Genomic DNA, 11,429 nt, shown 5'->3' on the forward strand with positions numbered 1-11,429 from the left:
CAGCTTATGAGAACCCCAAAATCAAAATCTCAGCCCATTAGAATATTATGAAAAGGTTCAATATTCCAAGCTCAGAGTGTCTAATCAGCTAATTCATCCAAAACACCTGCAGAGGGTTCCAATCTCATATCTTAGTTTCACCTTTTAAAGGACCACTGTGAGAAAACGCGGAAAAGCCGCCGCGTGTGCTCAGAACAAGGCGGCTGATTCCGCGTCCAACGCGGCGGTTTGCAAGCGTGGGCCTACATCTGATAGTATGGCTAGATGCGGAGAAACCGCTGCATGCTTTGATAGCGGTGTGGCTGGTTCCGCGTCCAGCGCGGCGGGTGGTTCACAACACGTCTGGTGTGGCTGGGACTGATAGTCCACACAGGCTCAGAAGGACGCGCGGACGCGCTGAGAGGCAGAACTTTTATGACAGCCAGAAGCGAGTCAGCTGACCAAGCCGGTCAGCTGACGTTGCAACCAGTTCCCATTGGTCCAGCACTTAGGGGAGGCGCTGGTTAGCGCTGTACTATATATACTGGGTGCTGGTCATTCACTGGTTGTCTGCCGTTGCGATCACTACGTGGAAGCACTCAGACCTTTTGTCAGAATCTGTGTTGTTATTCTGTTATTACTTCAGACTAGTTCCAAGGTGTTGATGATCAAGGACCTCACACCCAAGTCTAGGGACTTGTATTACCATTCTGTTATTATTCAGACTAGTTCCAGGGTGTTGATGATCAAGGATCTCACACCCAAGCCTATGGACTTGTATTACCATTCTGTTATTATTCAGACTGGTTCCAGGGTGTTGATGATCAAGGACCTCACACCCAAGCCTAGGGACTTGTATTACCATTCTGTTATTATTCAGACTAGTTCCAGGGTGTTGATGATCAAGGACCTCACACCCAAGTCTAGAGACTTGTGTTACCATTCTGTTATATATCAGACTAGTTCCAGGGTGTTGATGATCACGGAGCTCACACCCAAGACTAGGCATTGTTTATTATCTGTTATGACTTTCTGCTTTCCTGACCACTCTTCTGATCACTGATTCGGTACCTCGCTATATCTGATACTCTGTTGCCAAACCTTGCGTGCCTTAGGATTACCGAATCAGTCTCCTGTCTTTATACTTTGTCTGTCCGTGTGTTGCCGACCTGACTTGTCCGACCTCGAGAACTATCTTCTCAGTTAAGAGATAGTTCACAGATCAGTCAGTGACATCCTGCCTTTGGTGTCACTCATGCTCTGGCCCTTCCTACCCCTAGCCTGGCTCCTCCCTGCGGGAGAGTCCCAGGTAACTGGTACGTTACAGGTTACAAGGTACGTGTTCTCCAGGACAGTATTGCCTACTGCCCTGATACCTGTTCCCCAGGTATTCTCCTCAAAGTATTACTGTTGCACCAAACACTCATATTACTCAGGTATCCAGAGGTTAGTGATATATCTGATTATCGGTGATACTGCAGATCATCAATAATCAGGTATATATCTGCATTTTTGGTGATACTGCAGATCACCAATAATCAGATTCTCTCTGTGTTACACCGATCGTTACAACCAATACCACGAATCATTTTTTTTTTTTTAAACAAACTATTTAGATTGTGAAGAGTGAAGCAGAGGTCCTCACGCAGGAGGCGAAAGACAGATTCCAAATCTTATGGAATAATGGTCACATTAAACTCACATATAATACTTAATCCTTTTGCCCCCTATAGATATAGGAAAAGGTTTCATCACAATCCCCCTTTTTTTTCCACCAAGGACTACCCTACCCCACCCCCCCCTAATCCCCCCTCCCCCATCTCCATCTCATTTCAAACTATAAGAAAAATTGAATTGAAGTAGATTCCTGCAAAATTCATACATATATTTTGTTAAAGGTAGCTCTCCTATAGCTTCAATTTGCCCATCATTACATTTTTAACCATCCCAAAGTAGATATAACAAGTATACAGAAGCCTCGCTGTGTCTTTTTTTTTATGATGGCCCTTTAATTTTACATATCTCACTGTATTTATTGGATTGTCAGTCCCTGATATAACGCTGACGGACTTTTGTAACTAAAAAAACATAGCAGGAGGAGCCTTGTCAGGTTTTGGGGAAAAAAAGACTGATGGTTTAGCCCTGTTTTCCCAACTGACAAAACTGTACTGCACAAGAACACCTGTTGCCAGTCTTCCCTCCATCAGGAGCCGTTACAGTGAAGGACCCCCGCACTTAGGCATCCCGCAGGCTTTGAGGCAGGGGTCACACTTGTCTCAGTTTTCTACACTTTGCAGTAAACTGAAAGACAAGTGTGACCCCTGCCTTACAGCAGCTAACGTAATTTATAGAGAAAACTGACAAATTGCGCAAGATGTCAGTTTTTTTTCTGCATGCGAAATCTGCATTAAAATGTGACCTTGCTTATTGATTAACATGAGTTCTCAGTTGAAGTCAGTTTTTCTGTGCAGAAAACGCGTACGAAAACCGGTAAGTGTGACCTCTGCCTGAAGGAGGCAGCTGTCAGCACAGACTCTATTGCGCAATGAGCCGCTCTCCCTCTCCATTGTTTCGCCTGCGGGTCTGCCAGTGATGACGCAATGAGCCGGTCTTGGTCCTCGTAATTCGCGGTAGTAGTCTTTTAAGTTAAATTACTGAAAAAAATGGACTTTTGCACAATATTTTTATTTTTTGAGTTTCACCTGTGAATCGTTGGGAAATGTGTTTGTTATTTTATGGCTGTCTAGGTCCCCATTGCAGATCACTTTCCTAATATCCTGTCCCCAGGGAACCTCCATGGTGCTTTGTGTCTCTAATATGAAAACTGGCAGTACACTGGACAGGAAATGAGGAACAATAACAAAAACTAGTCAGGAGACGTTAAAGAGAATCTGTATTGTTAAAATCGCACAAAAGTAAACATACCAGTGCGTTAGGGGACATCCCCTATTACCCTCTGACACAATTTCACCGCTCCTTGCCGCATTAAAAGTGGGTAAAAACAGTTTTAAAAAGTTTGTTTATAAACAAACAAAATGGCCACCAAAACAGGAAGTAGGTTGATGCACAGCATGTCCACACATAGAAAATACATCCATACACAAGCAGGCTGTATACACCCTTCCTTTTGAATCTCAAGAGATCATTTGTGTGTTTCTTTCCCCCTGCAGCTATCTTCCACTGAAGTGTCAGGCTGTTTCTTCCTGCAGAGTGCAGACAGCTGTGCCTGTATGTAATTCCTCAGTATGTGAAAGCCCAGCCAGCTCAGAGGAGGATTTATCCAGCTTGTAAAAGATAAGAGAGAAGAGAGAAGCTGCCCTACTCTAAATATCACACAGGCAGTGTGCAGAGAGGGGCCTGGAGGGGGGAGATGCATCACAGAACCACAACACTGAAGAACTTGGCAGCCTTCCAGACACAGGCCGACAAGTCTGACAAGAGAGAGATAAGTTGATTTATTACAGAGATGGTGATAGTAGAACGTGCTGCAGTAAGCCAGAACACATTAGAATAGCTTTTGGAAGTTGTAGGATGATAAAAAACAGGATGCAATTTTTGTTACGGAGTCTCTTTAAGGTGCCATACCCTTACAGATTGACTCCCAATATGGCAAAAGGACCGGTCCCTCTCAGTCTGTCAAATGGCACCATTTCACTGTTTGATGCAATGGAATGAGATGGCCTGTCGTTCAATTGTAGATCAAAATCCAAAAATCCATCGAAATTTGATCACTCAGACATGTAGGTGCAATCATTTTCTGTCAAACTCAATCAGGATGATCAAATCTGACAGGAATTAAATGCAAAAATCGATAAGTTTATGTCCACCTTTATCCCCACCTGCCATAGAAAAAAAAATTATTATCTGCTGCTGTCTGTCGCTTTTAGAGAGATTTCCCCACTTCCTGTTTGGACAGGAAATGATGAAAATTCTCACAGATGGTTAGTGAAACTTTTTATACATAAAATTGCTCAGTAAGTTCTTGAGAAACATGGTCTTCATGCTGTGTATGTTATAAGTTTTCCTCCAGGTGGCTGTACAATCACTGTACAATTCTTTTAGTTTCTCTTTACAGCTATTACATTCAATCAATTTTCTTGATTGATTTGTATTGTTTGGAAAATCTAATTAATCTATTAGTCACATTTTTCTCACAAAAAATTAAAATTGTTCAGCATATGTAACCACAGCCGATCAAAACATAGAAAATTTGGAAAACGTGATTGATTTTTCTCGATCAAAAAAAACAAAAAAAATGATGTTCTAATTTTTTTCTTTTGTACAATTTATAGTTTTTATTGGAAAAACAGAAAAATCAAGTATTTTGGTGAAATTGTGTGTGTGATCAGACAAAGTAGAAAACCTCAGTTCATGTAAGATAAGAATACATTCTGGCCAGTAACTACCGGTATTGCCGAAAATAGAGTTAGTTCCATTTTGGGATGAACATTGAAATGGACGTAGGATGCCTGACTCCACCACAAATCCAACCTTGCAGTTATTTTCTTAGTGTAGAGGGTTTGGGTTCCCTTTGCTCCTCTACAAAAATTCTAGAAGTTCTGGACCTCCATAAGTTAAAGGGACTCCGAGCTCAGAAAAAAAAGGAAAGTTGTACTCACCAGGGGCTTTCTCCAGCCCAGTGCTGGTCGGGAGGTCCCACGCCGGCATCCTGGCTCCTCTCCTTCTCCCCGCTCCGGAATGGCTGACAGGCCGCAGTGCTCCTTCCGCATATGACGCGGATTACGTCACACGCCGGCCGCCTCGCGTCATCACGGCGGCCGGCGTGAAAGTACTGCGCATGCGCGAACAAAGCGTGCATGCGCAGTACTTTCACGCCGGCCGCCGTGATGACGCGAGGCGGCCGGCGTGTGACGTAATCCGCGTCATATGCGGAAGAAGCAGCCCGACACTCGGGAGGATGTCGCCCGGGCTGCGGCCTGCCAGCCATTCCGGAGCGGGGAGAAGGAGAGGAGCCAGGACGCCGGCGTGGGACCTCCCGACCAGCACTGGGCTGGAAAAAGCCCCTGGTGAGTACAACTTTCCTTTTTTTTCTGAGCTCGGAGTCCCTTTAAGTGAGTACTCTGTTGTTGTTGTCATTATAATTATTATTGTTTTATAAAGCGCCATCATATTCCGTGGCACTGTACAAAGTAAGAAACAAACATGAGGTATAAAATAATACAGACAATGGTATACACCAATATACAAAAAACAGAATTGGTACAAAATACAGAATTGGTAATTACAGTATGAAAAAGTGATTATTAAAGAGACACTGAAGCGAAAAAATATATATGATATAATGAATTGGTTGTGTACTATGAATAATTACTAGAAGATTAGCAGCAAAGAAAATATTCTCATGTTTTTATTTTCAGGTATATAGTGTTTTTTATAACATTGCATCATTCTCTAATATGTGCAGATTACACAACACTCAGCATTCAAAATGATTCTTTCAGAGCAGTCTGTGAACTAATGACCTCTCCTCTGGCAGAAAAAAAGAAAATTGTTCTAACACTAAATTGACTCACACTTGAGATAATAAAAGTCAGAAGACAGCCCTCTCCACGACTTTGAAAGTCGTAGAGCTTAATGGCTTTTTTGCATAGAGATAACAACTGGAGTTGCTTAACTCTTCCTGTACTGGAAACAATTGGACTGATGTATCTGATCTTAATGTTTTATTTCTTATCTGTACTACACATACAAATCATAATATCATAATTTTGTTTTCGCTTCAGTGTCTCTTTAAGTAGAATTATAATAGCATGTAACTTTATTGTTGTTGCTTTATTTATTGGCTGGATAGAGTACTGGTTAAGGGCTCTGCCTTTGACATGGGAGACCAGGGTTCGAATCCTGGCTAGGTCAAGTACCTATTCAGTAAGGAGTTCAAGGCAAGACTCCCTAACACTGCAGGGTGGCCTCCTGAGCACGTCCCAGTGGCTGCAGCTCTTGAGCGCTTTGAGTCCGAAAGGAGAAAAGCGCTATACAAGTGTTCGGATTATTATTATTATTAATAAAAAGAAATCAATTGGTGGTTGCCGAAGTATGCATAATGAAGGTTTGAGTAAGCAATGTGGTGATCGGTGGTAATTATAATGCTACACAGAGAATGATGATGGCAGGAGATACTGATAGATATACAGAGATGTTACATCCCCCATAAGTAGCAATATGGTGATCGGTGGTAATTGTAATGCTACACACAGAATGATGATGGCTTGAGATACTGATAGGTATACAGAGATGTTACATCCCCCTGTAAGTAGCAATGTGGTGATCGGTGGTAATTGTAATGCTACACAGAGAATGATGATGGCAGGAGATACTGATAGATATACAGAGATGTTACATCCCCCATAAGTAGCAATATGGTGATCAGTGGTAATTGTAATGCTACACATAGAATGATGATGGCATGAGATACTGATAGGTATACAGAGATGTTACATCCCCCTGTAAGTAGCAATATGGTGATCGGTGGTAATTGTAATGCTACACACAGAATGATGATGACAGGAGATACTGATAGGTATACAGAGATGTTACATCCCCCTGTAAGTAGCAATATGGTGATCGGTGGTAATTGTAATGCTACACACAGAATGATGATGGCAGGAGATACTGATAGGTATACAGAGATGTTACATCCCCCTGTAAGTAGCAATATGGTGATCGGTGGTAATTGTAATGCTACACACAGAATGATGATGACAGGAGATACTGATAGGTATACAGAGATGTTACATCCCCCTGTAAGTAGCAATATGGTGATCGGTGGTAATTGTAATGCTACACACAGAATGATGATGGCATGAGATACTGATAGCTACAGAGATGTTACATCCTCCTTTAAGTAGCAATGTGGTGATCGGTGGTAATTGTAATGCTACACAGAAAACGATGATGCCATGAGATATTGATAGATGTACAGAAATGTTATTTATTTTATTTAGTATTTTTACGTGTGTCTTATTTATATATGTTAAATTTACAAAATCTGTAATTAAAAAAATGTAAAAAAAAAATATTAAAAGTCCAAAAGATAAAAAGTTGATTATTGACTAAAATGTTTTTCAATCGAACTAACTATTTGCCATATACAATCTGTTTCCATGAAACCGCAGCAATCTCAGAAACCTGTGTGTGTGGTGCCTTGAACAACTTCCTTGGAACTTTCAATCAACCGAAAAATTGGATCGGTTTTGTCAAATCGAAAACAAATTAAAACAAATTGTCACGTGTTGCCACCTTAACACTCTGTGTCTGCAGGCTATTTCTGCATAGGTAGTTTTGTATGGAGGAGGCTGGATTTTATCATTAATTACAGCTTGTCGGTGACATGACCCTACTACAGTGAGAGTTGCCATTTCCCTTCCCGGTAATTTTTGGACTCACGGTCTAGAGTGGATACTTATTATATAGAGATAGTTGTTATATCTGGAACGGCATTCCTCTCCTCTGTGCGCTCAGCAGTAATTAAGTGATACGCAGATGACATATATTGAGGCCGCTTTCAGGTGAGGCAGAACCTGCGAGAGAGAACTGACAAAATGCGCTCATCGTTCCCGTGTACGTTGGCCACTAAGTCAAGCAATCAGGGGAGAGAACTCTGATGGCCTCACAGTTGCTTCACTCATTAAACTTAATTGGCTGACCGTTCCCAGTGGATGGGTGTGAAGGGCACTCACAAGCGGGTCATTAGCAGCCCATTCCGAAGACGGATGGAACGTTAGCTATTAAACCTACAAGAAATGCCACCGGTGACTTTATTCAGAAATTAATTGAAGGTTTCGGTGGAAACATTGGCTCATTGATGGGGTATGAAGTGTGCTGTTAAGGTCTCGGGTTGCTATAGATGGCTCGTGAGGATGGAGGTGACTGTCACCAGGTGTCAGGAAGGCTACAGAACAACAACATTTTAGTCCTTGTCTTACGAGCCACTATATGGCAGAGACAGTTCCATCACTCCGCAATTCGCTGTAGCTGGGCACTGCCAGAAATGTACAATAGCAATGCAAAGTATCAGCTTGTGAAGCCACCAAAATGAAAACACATTGGCCTCAATTCACTAAGATCATGCTGGAGATAATAAGGCAAGAGAAAACTTACCTCCACACGTGAGAGAGTTATCTTACCTCTTCATTCCTTAAGTTACCTCTCCTGTAGTTAATTTACCTCCTCTGTAGTTAATTTACCTCCTCTGTAGTTAATTTACCTCCTCTGTAGTTATTTTCACATGCAGCTAATTAACAGCCTGTCTTTAACTCTGGAGTTATTTTAAGGATTGGAGAGTTAATTTAAAGACAGAAGAGTTAACTTTAGGCTTGCCTGAGGTAAAATGTTTCCTGAATACTACATGCCTTATCACCATGGTAACAACTCTAGAAGAGTTATTAAAGACAGGAGATAAGTTTAGTGAATTGAGGCCATTGTCCCATATTGACTAAGATTATGCCGGACTAGAGCCTGCTAGACCAGGACTTCTCAACATCATTACAGCATGTACCCCTTATTAAAGGACAGATGAAGTAAGAGGTATATGGAGGCTGCCAAATGTATTTCCTTTTAAAGAGAGCCCAAGGTGGGCTCAAAAAAATAAGTAGGCTACCTGATCCGGGGGGCTGAGCGGATCAGTTAGCCTTAAAAACTGCCGCTACTATGGGCAGCAATGGCCCACTTTAACTTTCCCGACCTCTGGGTCACGACGCTGCACAGAGAGACTGTGTGTCTCTCACAGTGTGCAAGGAGGCAGGGGAGCATCAGGGGGCGTGGCCAGGGAGAGAGAGCTGGCCAATGGCAGCTCTAGAAACTCTGCAGGAATACCCCTGGTGGGCGTTTTGAACATCCCACTCCCTGTGTTTACCTCCGAGATATCGATAGCGCGGTGGTAAGAGAGCGCCAGTGAAGGGACACAGAGGCATATTATGAGGAAGACAACATGTCTCTGTGTCCCATCTGCCCACCTCAGGTTCTCTTTACCAGTTGCCTGGCAGCCATGAATAATCCTCTGCCTCTAATACGTTTAGCCACAGACACTGAAAGGACAACTATAGTGAGAAGAATATGGATGCTGGATATTTACCGTGTTTTTCAGAATATGTAAAACACTCCGGCATGTAAGACACACCTAGTTTTAGAGGGCAAAAGCCAGAGGAAAAAATAAACTAAACCTAGGTGTGTCTATGGTGCAGGGGCGTCTTATGGACTTTTAACCACTTCACCCCAAAGCGGTTTTTACCCTAACAGACAAGAGCGATTTTCACCTTTCAGTGCTCATCCCTTTCATTTGCCAATAGCTTAATCACTACTAATCACAATGAAATCAATAGGATCTGTTCACATCTGCCCATTTGGTACGGATCCATTCGTTCAGGCTAAAGGCTCTGTGGTATGAAATTCTTGTGGATGCGGATGGTCAACGCCAGAGATGCAGACGGAATCAATGGAAGCCTAAGAGAACAGACAGTGCTTGTTCACACCAGGCTGGTTGCCACAGACGGTTCGCCACTTTTTTTACTCACCTTTCTTCTGTCACCTCAGGTTCACAGCCGCCGCTGCCACTGGGGTCCACTACATGGGACAAGTGCTGGTATACTGATCAGACCCCCGGCAGAAGCATGGTGCTCCCCCATGGGATTGCAACAGACCAGTGAGAATCCTCTCTCTCTCAAAAGTGGGAGGATTCCTATTTGGTCTGTTGCTATCCAAATGGGGAGTCCCATAATGCTTTGGGCTCCTATCTGCATGCCAGCGCTTGTGTCCTGCAGATGACCCAAGTGGCAGTGGCAGCAGCGACGGTGGAATGTGACAGTGTCCATCCTATACAGAGATTCAGGGTACTTTCACACTAACATGTTGCGTTGTAAGGAGTCTTGTGCACTATAACAGGGTGCGGTTCAGAGTCTACAGGAAGTACCATTACGTCACTTGCAGGATCCTTTGACCAGTGGTGTACTTCAGGGGAAAACTTCTTACTATTCTGTCAGACTATCCAGATGAGGTTTTGAAATATTTAGCACTGCGTCCCTGCAGGCTCTGCAATTCATTTCCCCAGTTCAGCATGAAATCTATTAAAATCGATCTAATCACAACATTGGGCCGTTCATCTGCTGCTGCTAACGTCCTGTCGCCGATCGTTTATGATCGACGGATTTGATGGCTTTTGGCATAAAATTGAATGACTGACTGATCGTGCTGCCATGTTGTGGTATCGATTTCCAGCAGGTTTGAACAAATCAGTTGGATATCAATGGAAAAAAATTGACCACTGTATGGCTGGCTGGCTGGCTGGCATAAAGGATACATGAGGTGACAATGATAAATGCATTTTTACTTACCCGGGGATTCTACCAGCCCTTAGAAGTCTTTGCGTTTCTCGGCAGAGTTCCGTAGCCACCAAGTGTCCTGCTGTCTCCCCTGCGCAGAATGCTCCCGGGCCACGGAAGCGTGAGTTTTGGTAACTGAGGAACTCATGAATCCTTTAAAGCAGGAGAATTAGCCATACTGTGGCAGGGAAAAACACATCTATAAGTAGATAAATACTTGATCTACTTACATAACACATGTATTGTACTGTCCACGTTTTGATTTTTTATAGTAAATGAAGAGAATTCTCTTCCTGGTGGGGGCCACGTCTTTTGCCCACAGTTTGAGGCTAAATCCTGATGTAATTTTTGCCCTTAACTTTTTTTTATTTTCTCCTCCAATCGCTGAGTCACCTCAGCATTTCTTGTGAACACAAGTGAGCAGAGGATCGTGTTTCAGATAGGCAGCTAGGCAGGGAAATAAGTGGAAGAGGAGGAATATATTATACATAAAAAGAACCCCCAGCATGCAACTGTTTGGCACTGACTGTTAAAGGGCCAGTGCACCTTAAGTACAGTGGGATGCGAAAGTTTGGGCAACCTTGTTAATTGTTGTGATTTTCCTGTATAAATTGTTGGTGGTTACAATAAAAAATGTCAGTTAAAAATATCATATAGGAGACACATACAGTGATATTTGAGAAGTGAAATAAAGTTTATTGGATTTACAAAAAGTGTGCAATAATTGTTTAAACAAAATTAGGCAGGTGCATAAATTAAGGCACTGTTGTCATTTTATTAATTCCAAAACCTTTAGAACTAATTATTGGAACTCAAATTGGCTTGGTAAGCTCAATGACCCCTGACCTACATACACAGGTGAATCCAATTATGAGAAAGAGTATTTAAGGGGGTCATTCTCAAGATTCCCCCCCTCTCTTAATTTTATCTGAAGTTTAGCAACATGGGGGTCTCAAAACAACTCTCAAATGACCTGATGACAAAGATTGTTCACCATCATGGTTTAGGGGAAGGATACATAAAGCTACCTCAGAGATTTCCACAGTTAGGAACATATTGAGGAAATGGAAGACCACAGGCTTAGTTCAAGTTAAGGCTCGAAGTGGCAGACCAGAA

This window comes from Hyperolius riggenbachi, chromosome 10, assembly GCF_040937935.1.
Source record: "Hyperolius riggenbachi isolate aHypRig1 chromosome 10, aHypRig1.pri, whole genome shotgun sequence".
Classification (NCBI taxonomy): domain Eukaryota; kingdom Metazoa; phylum Chordata; class Amphibia; order Anura; family Hyperoliidae; genus Hyperolius; species Hyperolius riggenbachi.